Below are 14,854 nucleotides of genomic sequence, written 5' to 3' on the forward strand. Positions count from 1 at the left end.
GCCTGACTAGCCTCACTCAGAATGATGTTTTCCAGTTCCATCCATTTATACTGCAAATGATAGGATTTCATTTTTCTTCATGACTGAGTAAAATTCCATTGTGTATAAATACCACATTTTCTTAATTCATTTGTCTATATTGGGGCATCTTGGCTGTTTCCATAACTTGGCTATTGTGAATAGCGCTGCAATAAACATGGGTGTGCAGGTGCCTCTGGAGTAACCTGTGTCACATTCCTTTGGGTATATCCCCGGAGTCAGATTGCAGGACCATAAGGCAGATCTATGTTTAGATTTTAAGAAGACTCCAAATGTTTTTTTGAGAGTGGTTACACTGGTTTGCATTCCCAGCAGCAGTGGACGAGGGTCCATTTTACCCCACATCCTCACTAACACCTGTTATTAGTGCTGTTTTTAATGATGACTATTCTAACAGGGGTAGGTGGAATGTTAGTGTGGTTTTGATTTGCATTTCTTTTATACCTAGAGATGGTGAGCGTTTTTTCATGTGTTTTTTAGCCATTTGACTTTCTTCTTTTGAGAAATTTCTGTTTAGTTCACTTGCTCATTTCTTTATTGGTTCATTAATTTTGAGAGAGTTTAGTTTCTTGAGCTCCCTGTATATTCTGGTTATCAGTCCTTTGTCTGATGTATAGCTGGAAAATATTTTCTCCCACTCTGTGGGTGGTCTCTTCAGTTTAGAGACCATGTCTTCTGTTGTGCAGAAGCTTTTTAATTTCATGAAGTCCCATTTGTCCATTCTTTCTCTTAGTTGCTGAGCTGCTGGGGTCCTATTGAGGAAGTCCTTGCCTATACCTATTAGTTCCAGAGTGTTTCCTGCTTTTCTGTACCAACTTTAGAATTTTGAGTCTGATGTTAAGTCCTTGATCCATTTTGAGTTGATACAAGTACAGAGTGATAAACACAGATCGAGCTTCAGTATTTTGCAGACAGATAACCTCTTTCCCAACTACATTTGTTGAAGAGGCAGTCATTTCTCCATTGAGTCATTTTAGCACCTTTGTCAAAATAAAGATGGGCATAGGTGTGTGTGGACTCATATCCAGGTCAACTATTCTGTTCCACTGGTCTTCATGTCTGTTTTTGTGCCAATACCAAGCTGTTTTTATTGCTATTGCTTTGTAATATACTATGAAGTCTGGTATTGTGATACCTCCAGCATTGCTCTTTTTACTGAGTATTGCCTTGGCTATTTGTGGTCTCTTGTGTTTCCAAATGAATTTTAGGGTAGATTTCTCAATCTCAGTGAGGAATGTCATTGGGATTTTGATGGGAATTGAATTAAACATGTAGATTACTTTGGGGAGTATAGCCATTTTTACTATGTTGAGTCTAACAATCCACGAGCATGGGAGATCTCTCCACTTTCTGTAGTCTTCCTTGATCTCTTTCTTCAGGGAGTTGTAGTTCTCCTTGTAGGGGTTATTCACATCCTTTGTTAAGTTTACTCCTAAGTGTTTGATTTTTTTTGAGGCTGTTGTAAGTGGAATTATTTCCATGTATTCTCTCTCAGTTTGTTCATTATTGGTGTATAGGACAGCTAATGATTTCTGTAAGTTGATTTTGTATCCTGCCACCTTGCTGTAGCTGTTTATGGTGTCTAGAAATTTTGGGGTAGAGTTTTTTAAGTCTTTAAGGAATAAGATCATATCATCTGCAAAGAGGGATATTTTGACAGTTCCTTTACCTATTTATATTCCATTTATTTCTTCTTCTTGCCTCATTGATCTGGCTAGAGATTACAGAACTATGTTGAATAGGAGTGGGGATAGTGGGCACCCTTGTCTCATTCCTGATTTTATGGGAAATGGTTTCAGTTTTTCACCATCAAGTATAATGTTGACTATAGGTTTGTCATATATAGCCTTTACAATGTTGAGGTATTTTCCTTCTGTTCCAAGTTTTCTTAGAGCATTTATCATGAAGTGGTGTTGGATCTTGTCGAAGGATTTTTCTGCATGTATTGAGATGAGCAAGTGGTTTCTGTCTTTGCTTTTATTAATGTGCTCTATTACAGTTACAGATTTGAATATGTTGAACCACCCCTGCATTCCTGGCATAAAGCCGACTTGGTCGCGGTGAATGATCTTTCTGATGTGTTGTTGAATTTGGTTTGCCATTATTTTATTGATGATTTTTGTGTCGATGTTCATTAAGGAGATTGGCTTATACTTCTCCTTTTTGGACGTGTCTTTGTCTGGTTTTGGGATGAGTGTCATACTGGTTTCATAGAATGAGTTAGGCAGTTTTCTTTCCCATTCTATTTTGGGGAACAGTTTAAAGAGGGTTGATATTAGTTCCTCTTTAAAGGACTGATAGAATTCAGCAGACACTCCATCAAATCCTGAACTTTTCTTTTTTGGGAGACTATTGCTGCTTCAATTTCATTTTGTGTTATAGCTCTATTCAGGTAATTAATGTCCTCTTGGTTCAATTTTGGATGATCATAAGTATCTGGAAATCTGTCCATTTCTTTAAGATTTTTCTAATTTATTAGAATATAGGTTCTCAAAGTGTTTTCTGATGATTTCCTGGATTTCCATGGTGTTTGCTGTTATCTCCCCTTTTGCATTCCTGCTTTTACCGATTTGGGTTTTTTCTCTCCTCATTTTAGTCAGGTTTGCCAGGGGTCTGTCAATCTTGTTTATTTAATCAGAGAATGAACTTTTTGTTTCATTGATTCTTTGTACTTGTTTCTTTGTTTGTTTCTATTTCATTTATTTCAGCTCCTGTTTTCTTTATTTCTCTCCTGTTTTTTTGGGGGTTTTGCATGTTCTTGTTTTTCTAGGAGTTTGACATGTAGCATTAGGTCATTGATATGAGATCTTTCTGTCCTTATAATATATGCACTTGTGACTATAAACTTTCCTCTTAGGACTGCCTTTGCTGTGTCCCATAGGTTCTGGAAGGCCATGTTTTCATTTTCATTAACTTCCAGGAACCTTTTAATTTCTTCTTTTATTTCATCAATGATCCATTGATCATACAGCAATGTGTTGTTCGGCTTCCCACTGTTTGCATGTTTTTACTATTGTTTTTGTTGTTGAGTTCTAGTATTAATGCATTGTGATGAGATAGAATGCATGGGATTATTTCGTTTTCCTTTTATTTGCTGAGGTTTGCTTTGTGCCCTAGATAGGATCAATTTCGGAGAAAGTTCCATGGACTGCTGAGAAGAATGTATATTGTGCAGAAGTTGGATGAAATATTCTGTAGACATCAGGTAGGTCCATTTTATCTAAGGTGTAATTTTGTTCTAGAATTTCTTTATTGATTTTTTGTTTGGATGACCTATCTATTGGTGACCAGGGGTATTAAAGTCTCCACTACCACTGTATTGGAGTTTATATATTTTGTTGGGTCCTTCACAGTGTGTATGATGAATTGAGTGCACTGACATTGGGTGCATATAGGTTGATAGTTATTATTTCCTTTTGGTATGTCCCCTTTTATTAGTATAAGATGTCCTTCTTTATCTCTTTTTACCAATGTAGCTTTGAAGTCTACTTTGCCTGAGATAAGCACTGCTACTCCTGCCTGTTTTGTGGGGTATGGGCATTGGCTTGGTAAAGCTTCTTCTAGCCTTTCACACTAAGCCAGTGCTTGTTTCTGTGGATGACATGGGTCTCCAGTAAGCAACAGATTATTGGATCTTCCTTTTTAATCCAGTTTGTCAAACGGTGTCATGATGGGGGAGTTAAGTCCATTAACATTCAGTGTTAGTATAGATAGGTATGTGGTGATTCCTGTCATTTAGTTGTTTTTGTTGTTTAAGGGTTGGATTGTGTGCAGCTGAATTGATGTTACTCTCTACTTTCTTGTCTTTCCTTCTTCTGTCATTTGGTACTGCCTGTTCTTTTACGGTTTTGTATTCCTTCATATTTTGTGTGCAGAATTCTTTAAGAATCTTTTGTAGTGGTGGCTTTGTGGTCATATATTGTTTTAGCTTCTGCTTGTCATGGAAGTTTTTTGTTGCTCCAACTATTTTGAATGATAGTTTTGCTGGGTAGATTATCCTAAGGTTAAAGGTATATTCGTTCAGTGCCCAGAATGCCTCACTGTATGATCTTCTTGCTTTTAATATTTCTGATAAGAAATTTGCTGTGATTTTGATGAGTTTACCTTTATATGATATTTTTTTTCTCTTACAGCCTTCAATATTCTTTCTCTATTCTCTGTGCTTGTTGTTTTAATGATAATATTTCATGGGGTAGTTATTGTTTTGTCAACTCTCTTTGGTGTCCTGGAGGCTTCTTGTACCTGAATGGGCATTCTTTTCTCTAGATTTGGGAATTTTTCTGTTATTATTTTATTGAATATTTTACAAATTCCTTTTGCTTGCACCTCTTCTCCTTCTTCAATGCCCATGATTCTCAGGTTTGATCTTTTGATGGAGTGAGTGAGTCTTGCGTATTTCTTTCACAGGTTTTGTGCTGTTTTTGTAATAGATCTTCAGTTTTTCCTTTAATTTCCATTTCATCTTCAACTTCTGAGATTCTGTCTTCTCCTTGTTCTAGTCTGCTGGAGTGGACTTCCATTGTGTTTTGTATTTCTGTTTCATTTTTTTTCTGAGGTTTTCCATATCATGGGTCATTTCCTCTTTAATATTGTCTATTTTCATCCTTAATTCACTTATCTCTCTACTTATGGTGTTCTCTGTTTCACTTTGGTATTCATTTAGGGCTCCTATGAGTTCACTTATTTGTTTTTCTGCCTTCTCATAGTCTTTATTTGTATTGTCTTGGAATTTCTTGAGTGCCTCCTGTACATTTTGGTTGACATTTTCTAGTAACATCTCCATGAAATTCTCAGTGATTTCTTCTTTCATGGTGTTCTTGTGGGCTTCATTGCATTCCTTGAGGTAGTCTGTCTTTGTTTTTTTGCAGTCTGCAACTGGGTATCCATCCCTTTTTCATCTTCCCATCATTCCCCTTGGTTTTCTTTCTGTCCCTGTCTGTGTGTAATTTAGTGTTATCTAGCTTACAATATTAAAAGTAATGAGATCAAGACAGAAAGAGAAAGAAGAAAAAGAAAGAAAAGGGAAAAAATAGAGAACCAAAGACATCAACAGGGAGAGATGGTGTACTCAGCAACAGTGAACTAAGCAAGCACTTACAGAGAAAGAGAAAAAAGAAAATCCCAGGTTCAGGAACAATGAAATTTCAGTCTTGGTATTTCTGGTGTTACTCCTTCAGCATTCAGTCCTGGTGTTGGTATTTAAGCAGTAACTCTGTTGTATCACCAGGTGTTTGGGTGAGGAGACAGCTTTGTGAACCGCTATCTGCCCTATTTCAGGCAGTGGCTCGCCTACTGCCTACTGTCAGCCATCTACTTTTGCAGGCTTTATTAACTGACAGTTCTCATGGAAAGCATCTCCTTGCCTTCTCCTCCTTTCTCTGGTGGAGGGGCAGACTTTGTTTACTAAAAGTTCACGAAGAGAGCAGCTCCTTGATCCTTCCCCCTTCTCCAGTGCCTCAGAACACCTCTCCCCATCCACTGTGTGTCCCTTTCAGTTCCTTGTTTATGATTCCATTGTTTTTTGGTTTTATTTTTGCCTGGTGGGGGTCAGTCCTCAAGGGGGCTATGCTGGTTTATCCCAGGGATAGCTGTAGGAGCACTGTGTGCTGCTCATTTGCATAAAACTTTTTTCTAAGCTGGATTTACCACAGCAGTTACATAGTTCCTTTTATAATTATGTGAGGTACATTCTACACCATTCTACTATACTGCTTTCAGAAGAGCACTACACACTACCTTCAATTCCACCATACAGGCCTATAGCTGAACAACAATGAAGGTGTCCTTCTAAAAGGGACATGCTGGAAGGTGCAGTCATGAACTTAGGAGAGAGCTCCTCTAATAATGGAAGATTGTGACACCTTTAAACTCTGTTACTAAGCTTCTTTTAGAGTGGCAGTTACATATTCCTTTCAATGAGAGTGCATATGTGTAAAAGGGACTATAAGAAATATGTGAAAATTAAAGGAAAATGTGTCAAACTACAATCAATGTCTATCTACCATAGCATGTTTCTTAGACTTGAATGTTAAATCTTATTTACCAACTGCTTTCACAGTAGCAGTTACATAGTCCTTTCTATTACATACTATATGTAATGAGCTCTAAGTTATATGTGTTTCTACAAGGAGAACACTTGTAGTTACAATCAAGACCTAGCATACAGAGTTCATTCACAGAGTGGAACATTGTCCAATATTATAAACCTTGTTACTGAGCTGCTTTTAGAATAGCCTTCCATTATTATGATTATAGGCCAAACATGAGGACACATGATTCATTCCTCCAAGATAGCAAAACCTCCATGCCCCTTGGAAGATGCATCAGTGGCAGAGTTCTTTATTAGAATGGAAAATTTAGCCACATTCTAAACCTATTACCTAAGGTGCATTTAGAAAATCATTTCCATAGTTCTTTGAATGACAGCATATATGCCTACAGTGAACAATAAAATATAACCTCTTTTAAGAGTAAAATGCCAGAAGTTACATTTGAGATCTGTCACGAACAGAGTGCCACCTTATAATGGGACATTGTGCCACATTTTATACCTTGTTAACAAGGCTGCTTTCGAGACAAGAGTTCTGTAGGCCTTTCAGTTATGGCATGTTTGTGCACAGTGTGCTCAGGAAATATGTGCTTCTAAAAAGAAAATGCTTGAAGGTACAATCAAGATCTACTAAACACAGAGTTTGTTCTTAGAATGGAACAATGTGACACATTCTATACCTAGATACAAAGTTGCACTTAGAAAAGTGTTACTTACATCTTAAATATCTACAAATAGGCCTAGAACGAGCACTGTGCATTCTCTTCTCAGTACTAAACACTGAATGGCAATTCTCACATTTGACTCCCTGAAGAACCACAATGAACCATAAGATCAAAGGTAATCATGGCAGCAAAGACGCACAGACAGTGACTCCAGATCCCCAGGCCAGTGTCTGGAGTTCACAGGATGAGCCCAGAATTTCCTATGGAGTGCAGAAAATCCCATGCCTGGTGGACTCTGCCCATGGTCCCATTGAGCTCTGATACCCCAGCACACACTCCCCTGCTGTTCGTACCCAGCACATCTGACAGACCTGCATACATAGCTTTAATACCTATGGTACACTTTTCCTGTTCTCATGTCTGCTGTGGAACTTTCAGCTCCATGTGACCAGAGATTCTTGACAGATTTGTTTTTAAGTTTTCCCGTGAATCTATTGAGCTCAATGAAGGTGCTCATAAATAAATGAAGGAAGAAGGGAGGGTGCATGGGTGGGAGGAGAGAGGAGAAATAGAGGGAAGGAAGGGGAGAGGGAGACAATGGAAGGGAAAGGGAGAGGGAGGGAAAATTCTTTCTTAACTCCTGCTCTGGGAAAAGAAATAAGGGACAAGCTATGCTTTTGTCTGAATGAATTAGAATTGCATGCCAGGGACAGGTTCCTTGCTATCCCTGACATGACTTGACTCAGGCACATGCCCCACACAAGGTCTCCCCACTGCTGACTGAATCATGCCGACCAGTCTCAGAAGCATATGCCCAGAGGAGAGCTTCATGCCAGACAGGTTCTGGGGACAGGAACTTGTTTAGGGATGGAGTCACATATACATCAGCACATACAAGCAGGAGAAAGCTCACTTCCTCCCTCCTTCCTCCTCTGTCTCTGTCTCCTTCTCATTTTCTCCTCTTCTTCCCTAACCTTTTCCTTTTCCTTCTTCTCCTCCTCCACCTCCCCCTTCCTCCCCTACCTTCTCTTCTTCCTCCTCCTCCTCCTCCTCAACTTCCTCTCCTTCCTTTTCCTAGTTAGGGTCTATGGACAAAAGGTGCTACATACAATCTCCTTCCCACCACAGTAAACCTAACATCCACATTCTTTACTGGACTTGAGCTGCAGGCAGAGGCCTGGAACTCAGTGAAAACAGGGGCATAAAGCAAGAACTTTCTTCCTACCAAGTCAAGACTGATTCAGGATAGAGATTCCAAGATGGTGACTAGAGGGAGGAAGCAGACATTGTGCTTCTTAAAGTAAAATCTTGGAGAGACGCTAGAGAAACACTTTGCAGGATAAACAACCAAGAAGAGGCAAAACTCCAATTCCCCCACCTGCCCATAGCATCCCCACTCCGCATTAAATGGAGAAACCAGGAGGGCTCCAGCGCCGCCAGATGCCAGCTCCTACTGGCTCGAGAGAAGCTGACCAGCAGGTGAGCTAAGTGGCACACAGTACTCCCACAAACAACCCCGGGCCAGGTCAGCATAGCCCCCTGGACAGACTGACTGAAACCCAGGGATAAATGAGACAAAAACCAAACTGAATAAACAATAACAACAACAAAAAGACACATAGCAAGGAGGGCGGGGCACCCTGAGCATTGTAGAGGCAGGCAGGGGCAATCCCTCACAGAACTGTAAATAAACAATTGGGCCAGAGAACACAAGTGTAGCACCACCTACCCAATGTGCTTTGAGAGGGGAAACCTTGTAACAGTGGCTGTCACGCCTAAGAGAACTCTAAAAAAACAAAGCCTGTGGGACTATGTGAGTGATCAACTCATTCCTGAGACTGGAAATCAATAAAGCCTCAAGCAACATCCGGCTGACAGTAGCGAGCAAGTGAGCCAAAGCCTCAGATAGACATTCACAGAACTGTCTCCAGACCCTTTTTCTTTTTTTCTCTCTCTCTTCCTTTGATGAGGCAACGACTGAACTAGAACTGAATGCTGAAGGTCTAACTGAAACTGTATTGCATTTGAACTTGGGATATTTTGTTTTGGTTTGGTTTGGGGATTTTGTTTGTTTTGGTTTTTGGTTTTCGTTTTTCACCCTTTGATGAGATAACAACAGAACTACTTCTGAGACACCATCTCTAGGATTGTAGGCTGAGGGATTAACAACAAAATTATTAAGACTGAAACTCTATTGCATTTGAACTTGGGGATTTTTTTTTAATCCTCTCTCTGTCTCTCTACTGCCTGTTTAGCTTCATGTTGATTAGTACACTATCTCTCCCTGTTTATTTCATTGGCACTGGTTTGTTGTTGTTTGCTTGTTTGTTCAGTTATTTGTTTGTTTGTTTGTTTTTACCTTTATCTTTACCTTATTTGCTTTCCCTCTCCTCTTACCCTTCCATTTGAGATATCATCATTGTTATTATTACAAGCTAGAAAATACTTAATTGCACACAATACTGGGACATTAACAATAGCAAGGGCAATGATGGGAAGATGGAAAAAAGGGGAAAACTAGTTCCCCCAAGTAATAAATTAGTACAGGAACAAGAGGGAAAAGAAGAAAGCAGATACCCAGATCCAGACTCCAACAAAATGCAGATAAACTATGCCAAAGAACCCAATGAAGCCAAAAAGAACAACCTGAAAGAAGAAATCCTGCAAGTAATCAATGAGAATTTTATAGAGATGATACTGGATATGGTCAACCAAAATGTGCAAGACACACTCAAGAAATTCCAGACAACAAAAGTAGAGAATTTGAGAAAGCCCAAAAACAAATAAAAGAAACTATAGAACCACGGTGTTTGTACTGTAATTCTATAAACACCAAGGTGAAACACAGAACACAATAAATAAATAGATAAATGAACTCAGGACGAAAATAGACAATATTAAAGAGGATGGGACTCAGGATATGGGAAACCTCAGAAAAAAGAATGAAACACAAATGAAAAACAAAATGGAAGGCCAATCCAGCAGAAGAGAACAAGCAAAAGACAGAATCTCAGAACCCAAAGATGAAATGGTAATTAAAGGAAAACCAAAAAACTATTAGTTAAACAACTCAAGACCTGTGAAAAGAAAATGCAAGAACTTACTGTCTCCATGAAAAGACTAAACCTGAGAATCATGGACATTAAAGAAGAAGAAGAGGTGCAAGCAAAGGAAATGAGTAATATATTCAACATAATAATAACAGAAAATTTCCAAAATCTAGATAAATCTATGCCCATACAAGTGCAAGAGGCCTCCAAAACATGAAACAGACCTGACCAAAATAGAACCACCCCACGTCATATTATCATTAAAACAACAAGTGCAGAGACTCAAGAAAGAATATTGAGAAAAATACATATAACATTCAAAGGTAAACCTATCAAAATCGGAGGAGACTTCTCAACAGAAATATTAAAAGCAAGAAGTGCTTGGGGTGAGATTTTCTGGGCACTGAATGAAAATAACATCAACCCTAACATACTCTACCCAGCAAAACTATCATTCAAAATAGATGGAGCAATAAAAGTCTTCCATGATAAGCAGAAACTAAAACAATTTGTGACCACAAGGCCACCACTATAAAAGATTCTTCAAGGGATTCTGCACACAGAATGTGAAACCCAACATACCCATGAAAGGGCAAGCAGCACCAAAAATAGGAAAAGAAAAGCAAGAAAGTAGAGAGTAAACTCAACTTCGGTACACACAATCAAACAAAATCAAAATAAAATCAAATTTATTTATTTATTTATTTATTTTTATTTCAAAAAAAATCAAATACCTAAGTTTAAACCTAACAAAAGATGTGAAAGACCTCTACAAGGAAAACTATACACTTCTGAAGAAAGAGATTGAGGAAGACTATAGAAAGTGAAGAGATCTCCCCTGCTCATGGATTGGTAGAATCAACATAGTAAAAATGTCGATACTCCCAAAGGTAATCTACGTGTTTAATGCAATTCCCATCAAAATTCCAAAGACATTCATTAAAGAGATTGATAATCTACTGCTAAATTTATATGGAAACACAAGAGGCCACGAATAGCCAAGGCAATACTCAGTCAAAACAACAATGCAGGAGGTATCACAATACCTGACTTCAAACTATATTACAAAGCAATAACAATAAAAACAGCATGGTACTGGCACAACAGACATGAAGACCAGTGGAACAGAATAGAGGACCCAGATATGAAGCCACACAACTATAACCAACTTGTCTTTGACAAAGGAGCTAAAAATATACGATGGAGAAATAGCAGCCTCTTCAACAAAAACTGCTGGGAAAACTGGTTAGCAGTCTGCAAAAAACTGAAACTAGATCCATGTATATCACTCTATACCAAGATTAACTCAAAATGGATCAAGGATCTTAATATCAGACCCCAAACTCTAAAGTTGATACAGGAAAGAGTAGGAAATACTCTGGAGTTAGTAGGTATAGGTAAGAACTTTCTCAATGAAACCCCAGCAGCACAGCAACTAAGAGATAGCATAGATAAATGGGACCTCATAAAGCTAAAAAGCTTCTGTTCATCAAAAGAAATGGTCTCTAAACTGAAGAGATCACCCACAGAGTGGGAGAAAATAGTTGCCAACTATACATCAGACAAAGGACTGATAACCAGAATATACAGGCAACTTAAAAAACTAAATTCTCCCAAAACTAATGAACCAATAAAGAAATGGGCAAGTGAACTAAACAGAACTTTCTCAAAAGAAGAAATTCAAATGGCCAAAAAACACATGAAAAAATGCTCACCATCTCTAGCAATAAAGGAAATGCAAATTAAAACCACGCTAAGATTCCACCTCACCCCTGTTAGAATAGCCATCATCAGCAACACCATCAACAACAGGTGTTGGCGTGGATGCGGGGGAAAAAGGAACTTTCTTACACTGTTGATGGGGATGTAGACTAGTACAACCACTCTGGGAAAAAATTTGGAGGACACTTAAAAAGCTAGACATCGATCTACCATTTGATCCAGCAATACCATTCCTGGGGATATACCCAAAAGACTGTGACACAGGTTACTCCAGAGGCACCTGCACACCCATGTTTATTGCAGCACTATTCACAATAGCCAAGTTATGGAAACAGCCAAGATGCCCCAGCACTGAGGAATGGATTAAGAGAATGTGGTATCTACACACAATGGAATTTTATGCAGCCATGAAGAAGAACGAAATGTTATCATTCGCTGGTAAATGGATGGAATTGGAGAACATCATTCTGAGTGAGGTTAGCCTGGCCCAAAAGACCAAAAATTGTATGTTCTCAATCACATGTGGACATTAGATCAAGGGCAAACACAACAAGGGGATTAGACTATGAGCACATGATAAAAGCGAAAGCACACAAGGGACGGGTGAGGATAGGTAAGACACCCAAAAAATTACCTAGCATTTGTTGCCCTTAACGCAGAGAAACTAAAGCAGATACCTTAAATGCAACTGAGGCCAATAGGAAAGGGGGAACAAGTACTAGAGAAAAGGTTAGATCAAAAAGAATTAACCTAGAAGGTAACACACATGCACAGGAAATCAATGTGAGTCAATGCCCTGTATAGCTATCTTTATCTCAACCAGCAAAAACCCTTGTCCCTTCCTGTTATTGCTTATACTCTCTCTACAACAAAATTAGAAATAAGGGCAAAATAGTTTCTGCTGGGTATTGAGGGGGTAGGTGGGAGAGGGAGGGGGTGGAGTGGGTGGTAAGGGAGGGGGTGGGGGCAGGGGGGAGAAATGACCCAAGCCTTGTATGCACATATGAATAATAAAAGAAAAAAAATAGAAAACATTGATGTGGAATTAAAACACATTTTTTGACACATGGCACCGTGCTATTCAAGAACATATCTACCCAGGTCTACGTATCTCCTATAAAGTGAAAGATGTATACTTTTTTAATGTGCTGTCTGAGAAAGGATCATAAACTACTTAGTTTGTCTATGAAATCAGTTCACAAAGTGATGCTCATGATTTCAATTACCTTCCAATGAAAAAGCCATTACCTGAGAAAGGGACAATACCATCCACTTTCTTTTTCCCATTGTTTGCATTTGGATTTGATGAAGTAGCATCTCATGAAGGGTGTGGGTCACAGCATACACAGCATTGTAAATATTGTCACTCATGGCTGTTTCAAAAAGATTCCCAGGCAACCAGGTCAAGGAGGCATTGTGTGGACATTTCTTTTAAGTTCCACACTGAGACCAAAAAATGAGCAACTTAAAAACACCAAAAATAGACTAGCTAGGTAAAAGTCTTCTGGATATTTGGAAGGGTTTGCTGACTGGAAGAAATTTCTGAAACCAGAAATGTCTCCATGGTGGTGTGAAAAAATAAGATGTCCACGGAATGAGTCTAAAATGAGATATCTATTACTTCTTGTTACATCCCATTTAGAATTCATGACCCTGACTTTGCCTATCATTAAATCTCCCCGAAATTATACATTAAACATTCCAGGAAATCACTGTCACCACAAATGATGATCACATTTGCTGATGATTTTATGATCTCGTGATGTTTTCACCAGGCATTTGGAAAAAAGGACACTATGGTGACTGGGATCATTTCCACAATGGCTACACAGATTCTGTGCTTGTCCATCTCTTCTCTCATGTCTGAGAGAATCTGAAATCCTCTGTGGTCTTCTGAAATGAAGAGCCCCACCCAGGTCCATCTGAAATGAAGCATCAAGGAGACCATGCCAAAGACCAGAGATATTTCTTTGGGAGCCGTCTGATACAGAGATGTGAACTTGTCATGGTCACTCAGGATAGGATCAAAAGGCCCAAAGGTAAGCTAAAGGGAAAAGGAAATTGGAAGCCACTTGAAGAAGTGGACAGTCTAGAAGTACAATCTGAGGCCTGGTACGTACTAAGCATGAAGAAAAGAGGTAGAAAATAAGGCTTGCTCATTTCACTTTATGAGAACTCTCTAGAAGACCATAAGTCAGTCTCAGAAATCTAAGAAAGCCTAGTATCTGCTCCAATTTCTCCCATTGCTGCATTCCAAACGAAAGGGAACATGGTGCCCAATAAAGTCTTTGACATTAAAAATGGAGAACTTCATAAAAACAAGTCTCATCCTTTTGTTCCTCCTGACACCTGTCAATTGCAGCAAGGAAGCCTTGGTTTCATCTATCCCCATCCCACTCACACCCTTACTTGCGGAAATTTGAGGAGCTCCAGCAGTGTCCCAATCTGGGCAGATATTACCCATGATGATCCTGTAAGTGCTGCTACAGACTTGCTCTGTCTTCTACAGGTGTAATTAGGAATAACTTTGTCACTCCCAGAAAGCCAAATGAAGGAATTTGTCAATGTCTACCATTCAGTGTGTAGGACATTATAGATATCAAATCCCAGAGATATGTTCTGTAGAAGAAGGGGGTTCTTGATCTCCTCAATGGCAAAATCCATGGCTAGTACAAACTGGTAGTTCTTCAAGGAAAGCCTGCATAGAAACCATCGTATTCTCCATTAGGAATAATAAGTACGTGATCTGTTCAAGTCCAAAGCAATGACGTCTTTGCATTCATGTGTGTGTCTCTAAAGTTAATATGTCACCTAATCAGTGCCTATTTGTATCCATTAAGAATATGGGTTCTTATTTAGTTTAGGTGAGGTCATAAAAAATAATCTCCCACAAATTAGATTCAAGTCTTTATATGGACAGGGAAAGAAAGGGAGAGGGAGAGGGGGAGAGAAAAGGAGGGGTGGAGACAGAGAGGTTTAGTTTAGGAGGAAAGGGAAGGGAAGAAAGAGAAGGCTGTAGAAGGACAAGAGAGGGGAGGAGGAGGAGAGGGAAGAAAGGGTGAGGGGGAAGGGAGAAGGTAGGGGAGATTGCTTTGTCATCTCACTGAAAAATTTGTGGTGCAAATTATGCTTGGTTTTTCCTGTGCCACATGTGTGAAAATATATATTTGTTGTTAAATGAACACAGGATGTTATGTGACTATATGAAATTACAATTTCTTAACATCTACCTCCTCCCTAGGAATACAAATTTTGTTTTTGCTTGCCTAACCACTATCTGAGGTCCTGGGACCATGAGACTTGAACATGGTCCATAATAACCTCAGCCC

General features: G+C 39.0%; 1 protein-coding gene across 1 annotated transcript in view; it reads right to left on the reverse strand.

Moving 5' to 3' along the window:
- Positions 1 to 14,207, reverse strand: part of LOC141424004 (vomeronasal type-2 receptor 116-like) — a 61,907-nt gene extending 47,700 nt beyond the window's left edge. Inside the window, exon 1 of the mRNA XM_074075663.1 lies at positions 13,935 to 14,207. The gene's annotated coding sequence lies outside the window, so the exon portion shown is untranslated. The remainder of the gene's footprint in view (positions 1 to 13,934) is intronic.
- Between the last annotated feature and the right edge of the window lie 647 nt (positions 14,208 to 14,854).

Source organism: Castor canadensis, chromosome 6 (assembly GCF_047511655.1).
Source record: "Castor canadensis chromosome 6, mCasCan1.hap1v2, whole genome shotgun sequence".
Lineage (NCBI taxonomy): Eukaryota > Metazoa > Chordata > Mammalia > Rodentia > Castoridae > Castor > Castor canadensis.